Here is a 14,072-nt window from a genome sequence, read left to right as displayed (position 1 = left end):
ACCCCTATCACCCTTCATTGTAGAACAAAACTCTAACCAATGAAACTACAAACCTGTTGATTGAAAAAAAAAAATTGACAAATGGAACATGAAATCGATGTTTTGAAAGTTTCACGTGAGGTAAGGCCTTATATTTTCATTGTTTTATGATTTCATATAGTTTTTCTTCTGTTTATGATATTTGATTAATGATTATACCATGTTGGAAAAATATCCATCTCAAGAAAATGGAGCTTGAGGCAAGGAGTTTGTAGCCAACTGTGAAGACAGCCTTTCTTGCCAAGCTAAGAGAATACAAAACTGATTTGAACAATTTGAAGAGCCAAGTGACGAGAATCACATCACCTGTTGTAAATTTTGCAGCCCAGGATGAGTTCTTGGAGCCCGGAATGGCAGACTCCTTGAGGTGGTAACCCATCAACACCTCGTTTAGGAATTGAACTAAATCCCTTAAGTCCAAAGTGGACTTGTCCTTCACGTGTGCTTGGGAGAAACTAGAAAAACTCCGATACATAGGCCTTCAGTTGCATACCGAAGGTGCTTTGGATGATATCATGTGTTTGCACACAAGATGTAAAGAGCGTGGGTGTATGTAAGAATGTGGGTTGTATGTTGAGAGTGTGAGGTGTGAGAGTATTATAGGAAAGTATGTGGGTGCATTAAGTATGTGAGGTGTTAATTTAACAAGCTGTTAAATTTTTTCTTAATACGAAACAACTATGTATTTTTTTTATGTCAGATAAAGCAGATGTTGAAGAAAAAAAAAAGATAAAGCATATGAAATTCTATCATGATCATGTTCTTAATTATTATGATTATTTTTTTTGGTCAAACGATAGATTTTGACACACCCCGACCCAGAGTGCCCGCTTGGGCTCCGAATCGAGTTGTGCTGGCCAACACTAGGAGGCTGACGAAGCCATAATGTGTAGTGATGTGGAAAATATGAGTAAATTTAAACCTAAAAGGGCCTAAGTATAAGAGTGCGCTTGTGAGCGGAAATGAACCAATTCCAAAATATAAATACTACGTATAGTAATAAAGTACTTACCAAAGCCTGCAATATTCCAAGAATTCAATATAGCACAATATTTCATAAGTAAACACATGACGTCCATAGTCACATAATCTCGCATAAGCAAACATATCATATTGAGTGCTCATCAACACATGTTGACACACGAGTTCATGCAGAGGTATTTTGACATGAACAAGACTGGGTGTAACAATGATATACACTCTAGTGCTACAATCACGTCAAGACTGGTGCTATGTGCATCACATACGAGTCCTAATTACCTATAGCAATCTAGGACAGGACTGGCACCTACAATGGATCCAAAGTGAGTGTACGATGCGATATGCACATACACGTGAAAGACGCCCCAGGTCCCGGCGAGTACTAACACCGGTGCAGCAACAATAAGTAGATAACATAAATATAGTCATGCCACAGTGATTCAATAATTCTAGTCAACATAACATTAATCATAGTCGTACATTTAATTAAGGCATCCTGTAAAAAAATTCATTATTAGATGTATGTATGGAAACTAAACATATATATATATATATATAAGAAAAGACCCACTCACAGATCATGTCGTAGGGTCGAACCAACATCGCGATGTGTTTCACCTAGAAATGAAACCATTAACGTAAATATATGACGTACTAACATATAAACATGGTTTTCATACATAGTACGGCTAATAAAGGAACTATTTTAAAATGGTCAAATTTTGGAAAATGGAAGACGAATTCGGATTCGGCACGTTGAGAAACCTAAGGAAGGACCTCAGGTTCCTCTATGCGCCACCACAAGGTGGCTAGCTCGGCAGCCACGCGCTGCACGAGCCAAACACCTTCACGCATCTGCGAGTACGACTGTACTCGCCTTCCTCGTAAGTTCCTACAATTTTGCAGGTTTTTCATCTGACTTCCAGAGCTACTAACGAGCTCAAATCTCAGCCATTTTCAATGAATTAAAAACGAGTAAAGCTAGAAATGTGAGGAATCAATTTATACCTATTGGGGGTTGAGTCAACATTGGTGTTAGCCAAAAAATGGGCTTGAAAGAGGTCGGATAGCCACGGACCTTGAGTTTCCCAGAAAATTGGGAAATCATCCTCTTTATTCAATTTGCACTAACCTTCAGCCAAATCTCATTTTAAGGTTGAAAAATAATATAGAACTTTGAAATCAAGAGGATTTGAGGTTGAGGGTCCCGAAACTCACCATGGTTGAGCTTTACGAGTTCGCTAGAAAAACATGGTGTCAGGGTTCGTTTTAGAGTTTGAGGAAAAGCATGCAAGACCTGGTGGTGATGATCTGGCTCGTCAGAATGGCCGTCGTCATGAGTGGCTGGCGGTGGTGTTGGCCACTGCAACTCCTCGGTGTTTCACCAAGAGAAAAGAGAGTTAAGGGGAAAGGTTAAGAAAGAGAGAAAGAACAGACGAGAAAAACAGTGGTAGAGTGACCTGAGGGCTTGCCGAAGTACGTTGGTTGTATGTGGTTAGCGACGTTGATGGCGTACGAGTCACTATCTGCACTTGCAGAGAGAGGGTTTGAAATGAAAGGTGAAGGATGAGAGATGAGAGGGAGATAAGTGAGAGTTGAAAGAGAGAGAGAGAAAGAGACAAAGAAAGGTCTAGGAGATAGGGGACCCAAGGAATGGGGAGAGAATGGGTTGTGGGCCCCACTAGCTCACAAAGCAATGTCACAAAAGAACAAAACAGAAAAATATCCCCATGATGTGAAATTACCAAAATGCCCTTGACCTTTGTGGTTTTGTAAAATTTTAACCGTAACTCCAAATTCAATTCCGCTTGTGCCTACACGTTTGTATTGTCGAGTAGTACAAGGATATGCTAAAAGAATATTTCGTACGCCTCACTATACGCTGGTCAATGAAGTCAATACCCTTGCCTGTAGGGGCATTTTCATCAATTCACTCTTTAAAATTACTAGAATCGTAAAATAAAATTAGGGATGGGTTATCACAGATTGTTCTTAATTTTAGTTTTATGTATTATTTCTTTATATTCATTTTTCTAAGAGAGAAGTTTACAATTTAAAATATATATTATATATTATATGTTATTTAGTAATAATAGTGTGTAGGAAACTAACATTTCAATTTTTTTTAACATTTTATGGTGGGTGAGATTATAATGTGGGTGGGAAAATAGGATACTAGGTTGGGTCTAGCAACTCTCTTTAATTTTTTGGTAAAATTTGATACAATTATATATATTATGAATGAAAAAGGCTTATTCAAACTTTTTCTTAACAAAAAATAACCTGATAACTATATTTAATGAAAACGTCTTGAATTTTAATGACAAAAGTTTAATATAAAATAAAACAAAACTTAAAAAAAAAACTGATGCACGTGTCTCGTGTGTCTTCACTTTTCTCTCTCTCCCATCCTCTCTCGCTATTCTCCCTCTTTTCCCATCACCATCATCTCTCTCATCTTTTACTCATCACCATCATCGCCCTTCTCTTTCGCCCATTACCATCATCTCTCTCCTCTTTCACCAATCATCATTATCTCTCTCTCATGTCACTCTTGCCCTTTTATTTTTTACTTTTTTTGTTATGTATAAAGTTTAAAAATGAATCATATTATTTAAAACAATAATATAAATTATTTATCACATGACAAAATTCAACAAAATTATTATCAACAAGATTTTAACACTAAAAAACTTTCATTAATAAGAAATATTGTTTATTAAAAATAATAGATTTCTAGAAATAGTATCACTATTTCAAGAAATGGTGTCACTGTTTCAAGAAATGGTGTCACAGTTTCTAGAAAAGTGGCATCGTTTCTAGAAATAGTGGTCACCATTCTAGACGGTGACACAAATTCTAGAAATAGTGAGAAATAATGTTATTGTTTCTAGAAAATAGTGACAACGTTTTGAGATACAATGGTCATCTTTCAAGACAGTGATCACTATTTTTACAAAATAATGACACTATTTGAAAAAATAGTGGTCACTATTTCTAGACAATGACACTATTTTTAAAAATTAGGTCACCGTTTCTAAAAACGGTGCTCACCATTTCTAGACAATAATACTATTTCAATCAGAGAGAGAGAGAGAGAGAGGCGGGGCCGGGTGGAAAATGAGAGGGGAGAGAGAAGTGGATGGGAGAAAAGAGAAGAAAGGAGATAGAGAGAAAGAAAGAGAGAGAGAGGAGGTAGGGTTGGGTGCAAGAGAAGAGAGGAGAGACACATGAGAAAGGTGGATGTGAAAAAGAAGAAGAGAGAACAAAAAAAAAGAAAAAAAAAGAAAGAGGGGGTGGGGCTGGGTGGAAGAAGAGAGAGGGAGAAAGAAGAAAAGAGCAGTCTTATTGTGTCACGCCTCGATCTTGACCTATGTCTAGGATCGACATGTGACTTCACCATATACATGTTTATTTATCATGCCTCACCTTCGAGACATAACCAAAAACAAAACAACGATTCAACAACATGTTAACTTTTTCTTTTATATCATAGCTGCATCTAACTTCTGCGTAGCTTACATACCCTAAGTCAGGATCAAGCCATTCGTAGTTTATCAGCCCAAACTTTCTCCTCGACATTGTCTAACAGAAAAAAATAGATTTCCAGAATCATTCAATGGATTCCAAGTCACTTAATGACCATAGAACAATCATAACTGTCATTTGTCATTCACGTATGTCACAATGTTTTTCAATACAATTCCACAATCACAGAAAATAATCGATCAATGACTCAAATATGCGGAGTATAACTATATGAAGATCAAGTATTGATTCACAAAATTTAATAAAGCAAATCTCTTTAATTCAATAAATGGATTCCAAGTAATACTGCAAACACAAGTGTCTTCCCTGATTAATTTCTATTCACAAGAATCTAGGGTTCTTGATTAAATTAGTGGAACAAACAAGAGATAGGATTCCAAACTACTTAAAGGAATCCAACCAAGAAGCAGTAGCTCATCACAGATTTACCAAGCATAACCACTTCATACAATGCTAGATAAGCAAAATCATCCATCGCGGATTAACCAAGCATGTCACTCCTAGAATATGTATGGTCCTCTATTGTGGACTAACCAAGCAAGACCATCTCGTAAAGTACTAAGTAGTGATCACCCATCGCGGATATACCAAGAATGATCCCCTTTAAAATGCATATGGTTCCCCATCATGGATATACCAAACATAATCATAGACATAATCTAATAGTGCATGCAATAATCACCTCGCAAATGTACCAAACATGACCATCACTAGAATACATGTGGTCCACCCATCTAAACTGACAAGAGATCCACGTACACGTCTTTTCAGTTATATTTCGTATGTGTGAGTGAAAACCTTTTTACAAGTTGAAGTAAGAAATATAAGGTGGTAGCATAAAAGTAGAATTTTGAGGTATGATAAAAGGGCTTTGGGAACTACGTTGGTTAAAAAAAAAATTGCTTATATAGATTGGATTCCACTAGATTCAATATTGAATTTATTTTATCAAAAAATAAGCCTGCAATCGAAATCTCTTACAATCGAGTTGAACACGGAAATACTATGCATGTTGAGGTGGATCGTCATTCAGTTTATATTTGTTAATTTTGAAGATCAATTGGGAAATGTGTAGATAAAAGTTGTTTTAAGTAAGGCGTTCAACAACTCACTTGGCAAGTTGGACATCAAAGACATGTATGTGCACTAACTTGAGAGGGAGTGTTAGTGTGAGTTGCCCAATATGCAATTAATTGTAATTAGTGAGAATTGTTTTATATTAGGATTTATTTCCTATGTAAAAAGGTTAGGTTTTAGAGTATCTCCAAAGGAAATATCAAATTTTAAACATAAAATTTAAATTTGATATCTTATGTGGCACTCATCTTTTAAAGTTTTGTCCTCCAACATATATGTCAATTAAACTACTATTTTGTTATAGTAAACTATTATAATAAATATTTTAAATAATAATAAAATTAATAAAATGCATTTAATAATCAATTAAAAAGGATTTGAAGTTGCTGTCAATTTTGGCAGTAAATGAGAGGGTTGTCAATCTATGTCATGTCACATCAGATTTGACCTTTCAGTTAAAAAATATTGTTGTTATCTTTTCTGCCATTAGTGTTGATTTGAATATTTTAATATCTTTTTTAGAGATGCTCATATCACCTCTATTTCCTTCTTAAACTTAATTTTTCGCCCTGATCGTCAAAATTCGGTAATAATTTTATCTAAGCTACTTTCGTCAAACAAATAAGACTCACTATTGCTGAGATATTTTTCGCATGTGTTATGTGGATGAAAAATTAATAAATTAAAATTTTCTTTCCAAAATAAGAATATACAAATCCAAAAAATATCAGAATAAACAAAAACTCAAGAAAAAAAATTTACACCTGGAACATATCGCACCAACAATTATCTATTCTAAAATTGAGGAGGAATTGACTGTTCATTCAGCTACAGTCAATTGTTTGCCCCTCGATTTCACTCTATTTACAACGATGCCAACCAAATTAGAGTGGGTTGGGAGGGTAATTCTCAGAAGTTCAGAGGGTGATTTTGTCCATATGGTTTAGCACGGAGCCACTCGATTTCATGCTATTTACAACAATACCGGCCACATGGGACTGGGTTGGGAGGGTAATTCTTAAAAGTTCATAGGGTAATTTTGTTCGTTTGGTTTATCACAGATTGCTGGTTTACAGATTGGGGTTAGGTTCTTTCCTGTCAGTTGGTTCTTTCTTGGGCGCAGGTAAGGCCATGCCAATCCTGGCATGGGTGAGTGGAAGGGAGACAGTGAGAGAAAGAGAGAGTGGTTGTCCGGATAATAGGGAGAGAAACAGAGAGGGAGGGGTTGGGATGGTGAACAGAGCCGAGTAAGGTCCCTTAGTCCATGAATCATTCTGGATCGTCCGTTCCCTTTTGTGTGTCAGATGAGTGGCTGGATTTCGAAAGCTAAGTTCCTTTTTTTATTGGATTCTTTACTGTTAGCATAGATTGTCATCATTTGAGCCTTTTTGCTGTGAATTATTTCTGGATTTTGTTGCACTGTTGGGTTAGGTTTTGGGGGTTCCTTTATTTGTTTCGTTTTCTGTCATTTTCTCTCATTTTGGGGATGCATCTCTCTGTTCTGTGTATTGTTCTTTGTTTTAAGGTCAATTTTTTTTATTTTTTTATTTTTTTTTTGGGATTTCAGTTCGTTGATCTATGACTCTATGTTTAGATTTTCGTTCGTGTATGATTAAATGGGTATTGGGTTTTGGTGGTTGAAAATATGATTTTTTTTCCTACTTATGCTTCTTGCTCATTTTCTTGGGATTTTTTGTTTTGAGTTGAAAGGGTAAAGAGAACACTGAAATCTCATGTTAAATGGGTATTGGGTTTTGGTAGTTGAAAATATAATTTTTTCTGCTTAAGCTTCTTGCTCATTTTTTTGCGATTTTTGTTTTTCGGTTGCAAGGGTAAAGAGAATACTAAAATCTTAGAAATCGGTTTTGGCATTTGTATTAATGCATTTCCATTTTCGTCGGTTTGCAAGATAGGTGCATTGAGACCTAAAAATATTTGCGTGAATTTTGAGGCTCCAAAACGTTGAAGGGTAAGTGTTTTTGAGCTAAGTTCAATTTTTAATTCGATTCTCTACTATAAGCATAGATTGTCATCATTTCTTCCCATTTGCTGTGAATTATTTCCAAATTTTGTTGTGCTGTTAGGTCAGGTTTTGAGGGTTCCTTTTTGCTGTGAATTATTTACCTTATGTCTGAATTTAGCATGTTTGAGAGATGCTAATGGATTTACTATGTTTCAGAATTTTGGATCGTTGGAGTGAAAACTTGGTTCTTTGGCATTTGGAGGTATATTGTCATACACTTTTTTTAGTTCTTAGCTTAATCAATGGAACATGCTTATTTATATTTTCTTCTCTGTGAAAAAGTGAATTACACCTCAATTTCTTTCAGGGTTCTCTAATTTCTATGATGTTTGGTATGTATTTTATGGTTTGTGTTTTGTGGATTTTAGGAATTTGGATTTGGTATAAACTATTTGCACATATTTTGTTGGATTTTTCTGCTATAATCGTTAACCTTGGTCTTTGGTTTTCGAATTATGTTTTTTTTGGGTATAAATTTCGGGATTTTGGGGTTTTTACAGTGGTGTGTTTATGGTGACTCACAGTTCGATATCATGACTTTCAATGTGCTTAAGAGCTTACTTAATTAGTTAATAGTGGTGTGTTTTGGGATTTTGGGGTTTTACAGTGCTTTGGTATCGTGACTTTCAATATGCTTAAGAGCTTATGTGCAGTTGCATTTTTCTCTGCACTGCAGTTGATATCATGACTTTCAATGTACAAATTTGATTATGTTATTAATTTAGCCTAGAAAGATTGAAGACTGTGTTTATGCTTGCAAGTTTGGTTTTTGAGAGGTTTTTGGTCAGGGAATTAATTTTGTGTTTATGGTTCATGTTGCCAATTTTGTATTGTTTCCGGGTGAAATCCACTTTCTTTGGTCAGGTTGGATTCTATACTATGGCTACCATTTTTATCTCTAAACAAAATTTTAATGGTATGTATGATATAAAAGGGTAAATTTAGCTATTTTGGTTTCTTTGTTCTCACACTTTGGTGCCTCGAGTTTTAATTTTTCATAGATGTGTCTGAGTTGTTTTCCAGTTACAATTCGTGTGCCATTGGCAACTTCTAGGGGACCAAAATTATTTTCAGGTCAAAATACATGAACCAAATTGTAACTAGACTAGGAGATTACATTACCGAAGTAGGAAAGTTCGGTCTTGATTCATAGTTTGGCAACATAATATGTATGTAGGATGTTGTTTGGAACCGCTTGGTAAGTGTTAAATACATCCTAGAACATGACTGACTAACAAGTATGGTCGTTCAGATATATCTGCAATTGAGATCATTGTCTAGATCAGATTTTTTTTTTTATATTGAAGCAAATCTTGCCTATTGGGTGTTTGTGAAAATTCCCCAGAGAGTTAGAAACAAGGATATGATGCAAATTAGAATGTAGGCTGTTTTGGTATGTGTGTGTACGTATAGGGGTGTTATATTGATATGACATGCTGCCTTATTTATCTATTTTTCGATTGTTAGATCAAAGAAGGAAGTTCAATTTATCAAGGATCAAAGTTTGGACTACTAGATAGCACGCCGCCTTCGGTTTGAGGTATGGAAGTCTCGAGCTTGCAATCTGGCCACTTACGTGTTTAAATTTTTGGTTCCCAAATAAGAAATATGCTCTATTTGATCCCGAATAAGAAATGACGTAGGTCTATGGCTTCCATTGTTATTAAGTTGTATCATTTTCTACTTGGGTTACAAAAAAACCATTATAATGAATCAATCAATTTTTTTTATTCTAAGGAAGTATGTATTCACCATTGTTTTTTCTGAACAATTTCAATTAATATAACTTTGACCATTTGTCTACTATTTTCTATCTTTTGTTCTTCTTCCTTTTATTTTTATTGAGATCTGGTCAGTGTTAAATTGAAATTGATATTTTAGACTTTACTCCTTATGTGGTTTTCGGAACCCAAACATGTGAAGGGTTAATTAAAGGGTTTAGGGTTTAGAGTACTTGCTATTTGTTCTGTTAGCATCTTGATTTTCATTCAGTGAACACGTCTCAAGGTGACAAGGTGGAGGGATTGTGCGAAACCAAGTCATCGTTTTGGGTTTGGGGAGTGGGGCGGATTAAACCCTCGGGGGAGAGTGTCTTTACAAATTTAATTTGCTTTTATATCCAATTGTATTGAAGTAATTATAGGTTGCATGATGTTACTGTTCAATTATAGCTTTGGTCGAGGGCCCTTGCAATTTACTCAACATTTCACCTAGGCCTTGAGCTTTCGTATTCTTCGCTGAACCAAATTAGTTGTGTTGGATTCAAACTATTCCTAAATTTTTTTTGTTTTATTTTTTGGTGTGTCTTTGATCATTTAGCTGAAATTTCATTAGATTTCGTTGTTAAATTTGAAAGTCTTAGTGTTGCTAACGGATTTACTTTTTGCAAATTTCAGAAATTTGGATTGTTGGAGGAAGAAGTTGATTCCTTGATGTTTTGAGGTATATAATTATGTGCCATCATTTTTTTTTTCAAAGCCTAATTAGTTATCTACCTTTTTATTTATATTTGTGAAGCTTTCATGCTTGGATTTTAAATATATGATTCATTTTTGTTTGTTTTAGCTTACATTGGAACTGAGTTTCTTTTTATTTTATGTGCGTATCTGTCCATTTATGTCAAGGTTGAGTAATTAAGCATGTATTTGGTGATTTGAGCTTAGAATGGAACTTGGCTTGTTTCTATTTTGTGCACGTATTTGTATTTGTCTATTTATGTAAATCTTGAGAAAACTGAGTAGTCGGTGTATTTGTTCCAAACGCCATTCAATTTGGATAATTGGTTTATTTGTTCTAAACCCCATTGTGTTTGCTTGGATGGGTTGTTAGTATAGGGATAATTAGATTAGGAATTTTGGTTTGACATTTTGTGATTGGGATCTAATTACAGGTTTTGTGTTGCATGTCTCCATGTTTCAGTTTTTGTCCTATTTGTGTAGTTAGTTTGGGATCTAATTGTCCAATGGTTGGACGGTTTTTATTTTCTATTTTTAAAATTTTAAAATTTTTTTTTGCCTTTTAATTTTGTCTATGCGATTCTATTAGGGTTGAAGGTCCCTTCCCATCTCTGTTATTCTGGTTTAGGCCGGTGTTCTTGCTTTATTATCGAATGTCCTTCTGTAACTAATGGAAACAGGGATCCTGCATCTTTATTGCTTTGAACATTTGGGTGTTTTTTTGTAACTGCTTAAACAGGTGCCTAGGCTACATGGCATGTATTTTGCCATCGTAACTGCAGGGGCAAAATTTGTGTGGACTGCATCTTCCTTTTGGTAACTTATGGAAACATGCATACTACATCTTTGTTGCTTTGAACATTTATGCTTGAAAGATTAACTGCTGAAACAAAAACAACCTACTTTTTCACCTTTCACTCATCTATCCTTTTTATTCGGTCATGATTATATTTTTTTTTTTCAAGTTACATGTGTCTAATTCATATGGCTAAGATTCATGCATTCAAATCCCGCAACAACGCACGGGCATTTTTCTAGTAGGTCCTATTTATGTTACGTAAACAATTTTAATGGTTTTATTAATGAAGTATAATGGTAAGGGTTAAAATGTGACATGAATTGATATTATGAGTGAAGTGATAAAATTTCAATTTAAAGAGTCCTGTGAGACTCGAGTTGAGTTTCAAAAAGCGTTATCATAAATAAAATAAAGTAAAAAACAATAAAACTATGTTACCTCATGAATATACTCTCAAATTTTTAATCGTTAGATCTTAATTTTCGTTTATCAATTAAGATCGAAAAAATCCAATCCCTCGAAGTACAATAAAAAGAAAATCCCCCCAAAACATGTATATTTCACTATCCAACTTTTGAAACCTCCCAAGTTTTGTGTTATGTCAGAAAAACAAAACCAAAAACCTCGGAGTCACAACTCTTTCTTTTTCCAAGTCCCTGAGAAGAGAAGAGAAACCTTCATCTGTTAGAAACTCCCCACTTGCAGTTTTTATAGGTAAATTGATCTTTTCTTTCACATCTATATCTCTTTTTGTTAACTACATGGAAATATTTGAGAATCAAAGAGAAAATGGAGAAGAAATGGTAGTTGAGAAAGATGAACTGGAGAGAATTTAGAGAGAGAAATATGAGACTTATATATTGACTTACAAAAATGAAGATTACACACTCTAATGGTAAGGGTTAAAATGTGACATGAGTTGATATTATGAGCGAAGTGATAAAATTTCAATTTAAAGAGTCCAGTGAGACTCGAGTTGAGTTTCAAAAAGCGTTATCATAAATAAAATAAAGTAAAAAACAATAAAACTATGTTACTTCATGAATATACTCTCAAATTTTTAATCGTTAGATCTTAATTTTCGTTTATCAATTAAGATCGAAAAAATCCAATACCTCGAAGTACAATAAAAAGAAAATCCCCCCAAAACACATATATTTCACTATCCGACTTTTGAAACATCCCAAGATTTGTGTTATGTCAGAAAAACAAAACCAAAAAAAACCTCGGAGTCACAACTCTTTCTTTTTCCAAGTCCCTGAGAAGAGAAGAGCAACCTTCATCTGTTAGAAACTCCCCACTTGTAGTTTTTACAGGTAAATTGATCGTTTCTTTCACATTTATTTCTCTTTTTGTTAACTACATTCAAATATTTGAGAATCAAAGAGAAAATGGAGGAGAAAGGATAGCTGAGAAAGATGAACTGAAGAGAATTTAGAGAGAGAAATATGAGACTTGTATATTGACTTAAAAGAATGAAGATTACACACTCTGTTTTTATAATAGAAAGCCTAACAATTCTAACCAAATGCTAACAAACTTGCTAACTGTATTGTTGACTTGTACCCTTAATACTCTTCCTCAATCTCAACTGGGGAAACCCAGTTTGAGATTGGAAGAATTGAGAAAAGGTAGCATTGAAACTATAGACTTGGGAAAACCATCATTGGATTGATACCCAAACATTTGTCCATATGTAGCACCTTGACTAGAGTTACCAATGTTGGATTAGCCTACTGCATACAAGAAACCACCCTATCCTCATCCTTAGTTTCTTCACATGACCATACAACAGAGAGTAAGGACCCATAAAGCCTATCATCTGTAATGCCAAAAAATACTCAAACCATATCATTGATGCTTCTAGATTTTCTAAAGCCGTGAATAAAACAATTGTACCCCATGACCTCTTTGTAGCTATTGACCAAAAGCCTCTTGTAATCCTCTTTCATATGCAATCATTCCTCTTTCCTCTACAATCATTACTATCAAACATAGAAAACAAAACATAGTTGAACCATCAGCAATCTTGATATCCCTCTGGATGATTGAATTCATCCACCCCAGATTCAGTGCCAACATCAATCAGATTTTGCATTAGTTTCCAAAACCTCTGTCTCTTGTTAATCTTTCCATTCTCAGCTTTAGACTCCAACCAGTGTGCCGAAATCATGACACCCTTCCTCTACTTGTAACAGGAGCTTCACAAAGAATAACCTTCTATAAAGTAGTCATAGCACACCTTCATGCTGGTTTAACTTCTTACGGGATTACCCTCCGTGGGATTTACTGTCAACAATCTCATTCAACATTGGCTTCGGCCTTTAATATTTACAACAATAGAAAATTAACAACCTATAGCGTGGCATTGGCCTTAACTATAGTACCATGGGATTGCCCATTGTGGATTTTACTAAAAACAACATCTCTTAGTAATGGCATTGGTCTTCACAATTTCAACAACAGAAAATCAACTTCTATTTATAAGATTACCCTTCGAGGGATTTACTCATAACACGGGATTACCTTTCGTGGGATTTACCATCAACAACTTCTTTAGACTTCATTTTTATTTTCTAAGACACGTATAACTGGACCTACAATAGATACGTGCTAACAACTAAGTTGGTTCGACTCAATTTTATAGGTTGTGATAAGGAAATATATTGCACAAACTCCTCAATAAGCTCCTAAACAATCTTCTCAGACATTACATTTCTCATTTTGGCACAAACCATAATCTGAATAAAACTTATACATGCCAGAATGCAAGAATTCACTCCCATTTCTCCAAACATATCAAGAGTTGCAGAAAAATCAAACCCAATAAACTTGCAGAATATCAGTGAAACAGAGAGACAAGAATTGGATATCATACAAATTGCACAATACATGATTATGAAAAACTCAGCAAATCAAATGGAGGCCATCACAAACACTGATCTTGACGCAATGAAACAAATTAATAGAATTTCTAACGAAAATTAGAAGAGAAATAAAGCTAGAAAGATGAAACTAATGAAAAGTTGAACCACCAGAATCCATGACGTGAGCTTGGTGGCTCTGATACCATGTGAACTACATTGAAATATTTGAAAATTGGAGAGAAAATGGAGAAGAAATGGTAGCTGAGAATTTAGGGAGAGAA

The sequence above is a fragment of the Malus domestica genome, chromosome 11 (assembly GCF_042453785.1).
Source record: "Malus domestica chromosome 11, GDT2T_hap1".
Taxonomy (NCBI): domain Eukaryota; kingdom Viridiplantae; phylum Streptophyta; class Magnoliopsida; order Rosales; family Rosaceae; genus Malus; species Malus domestica.
This window is presented reverse-complemented; position numbering follows the sequence as displayed.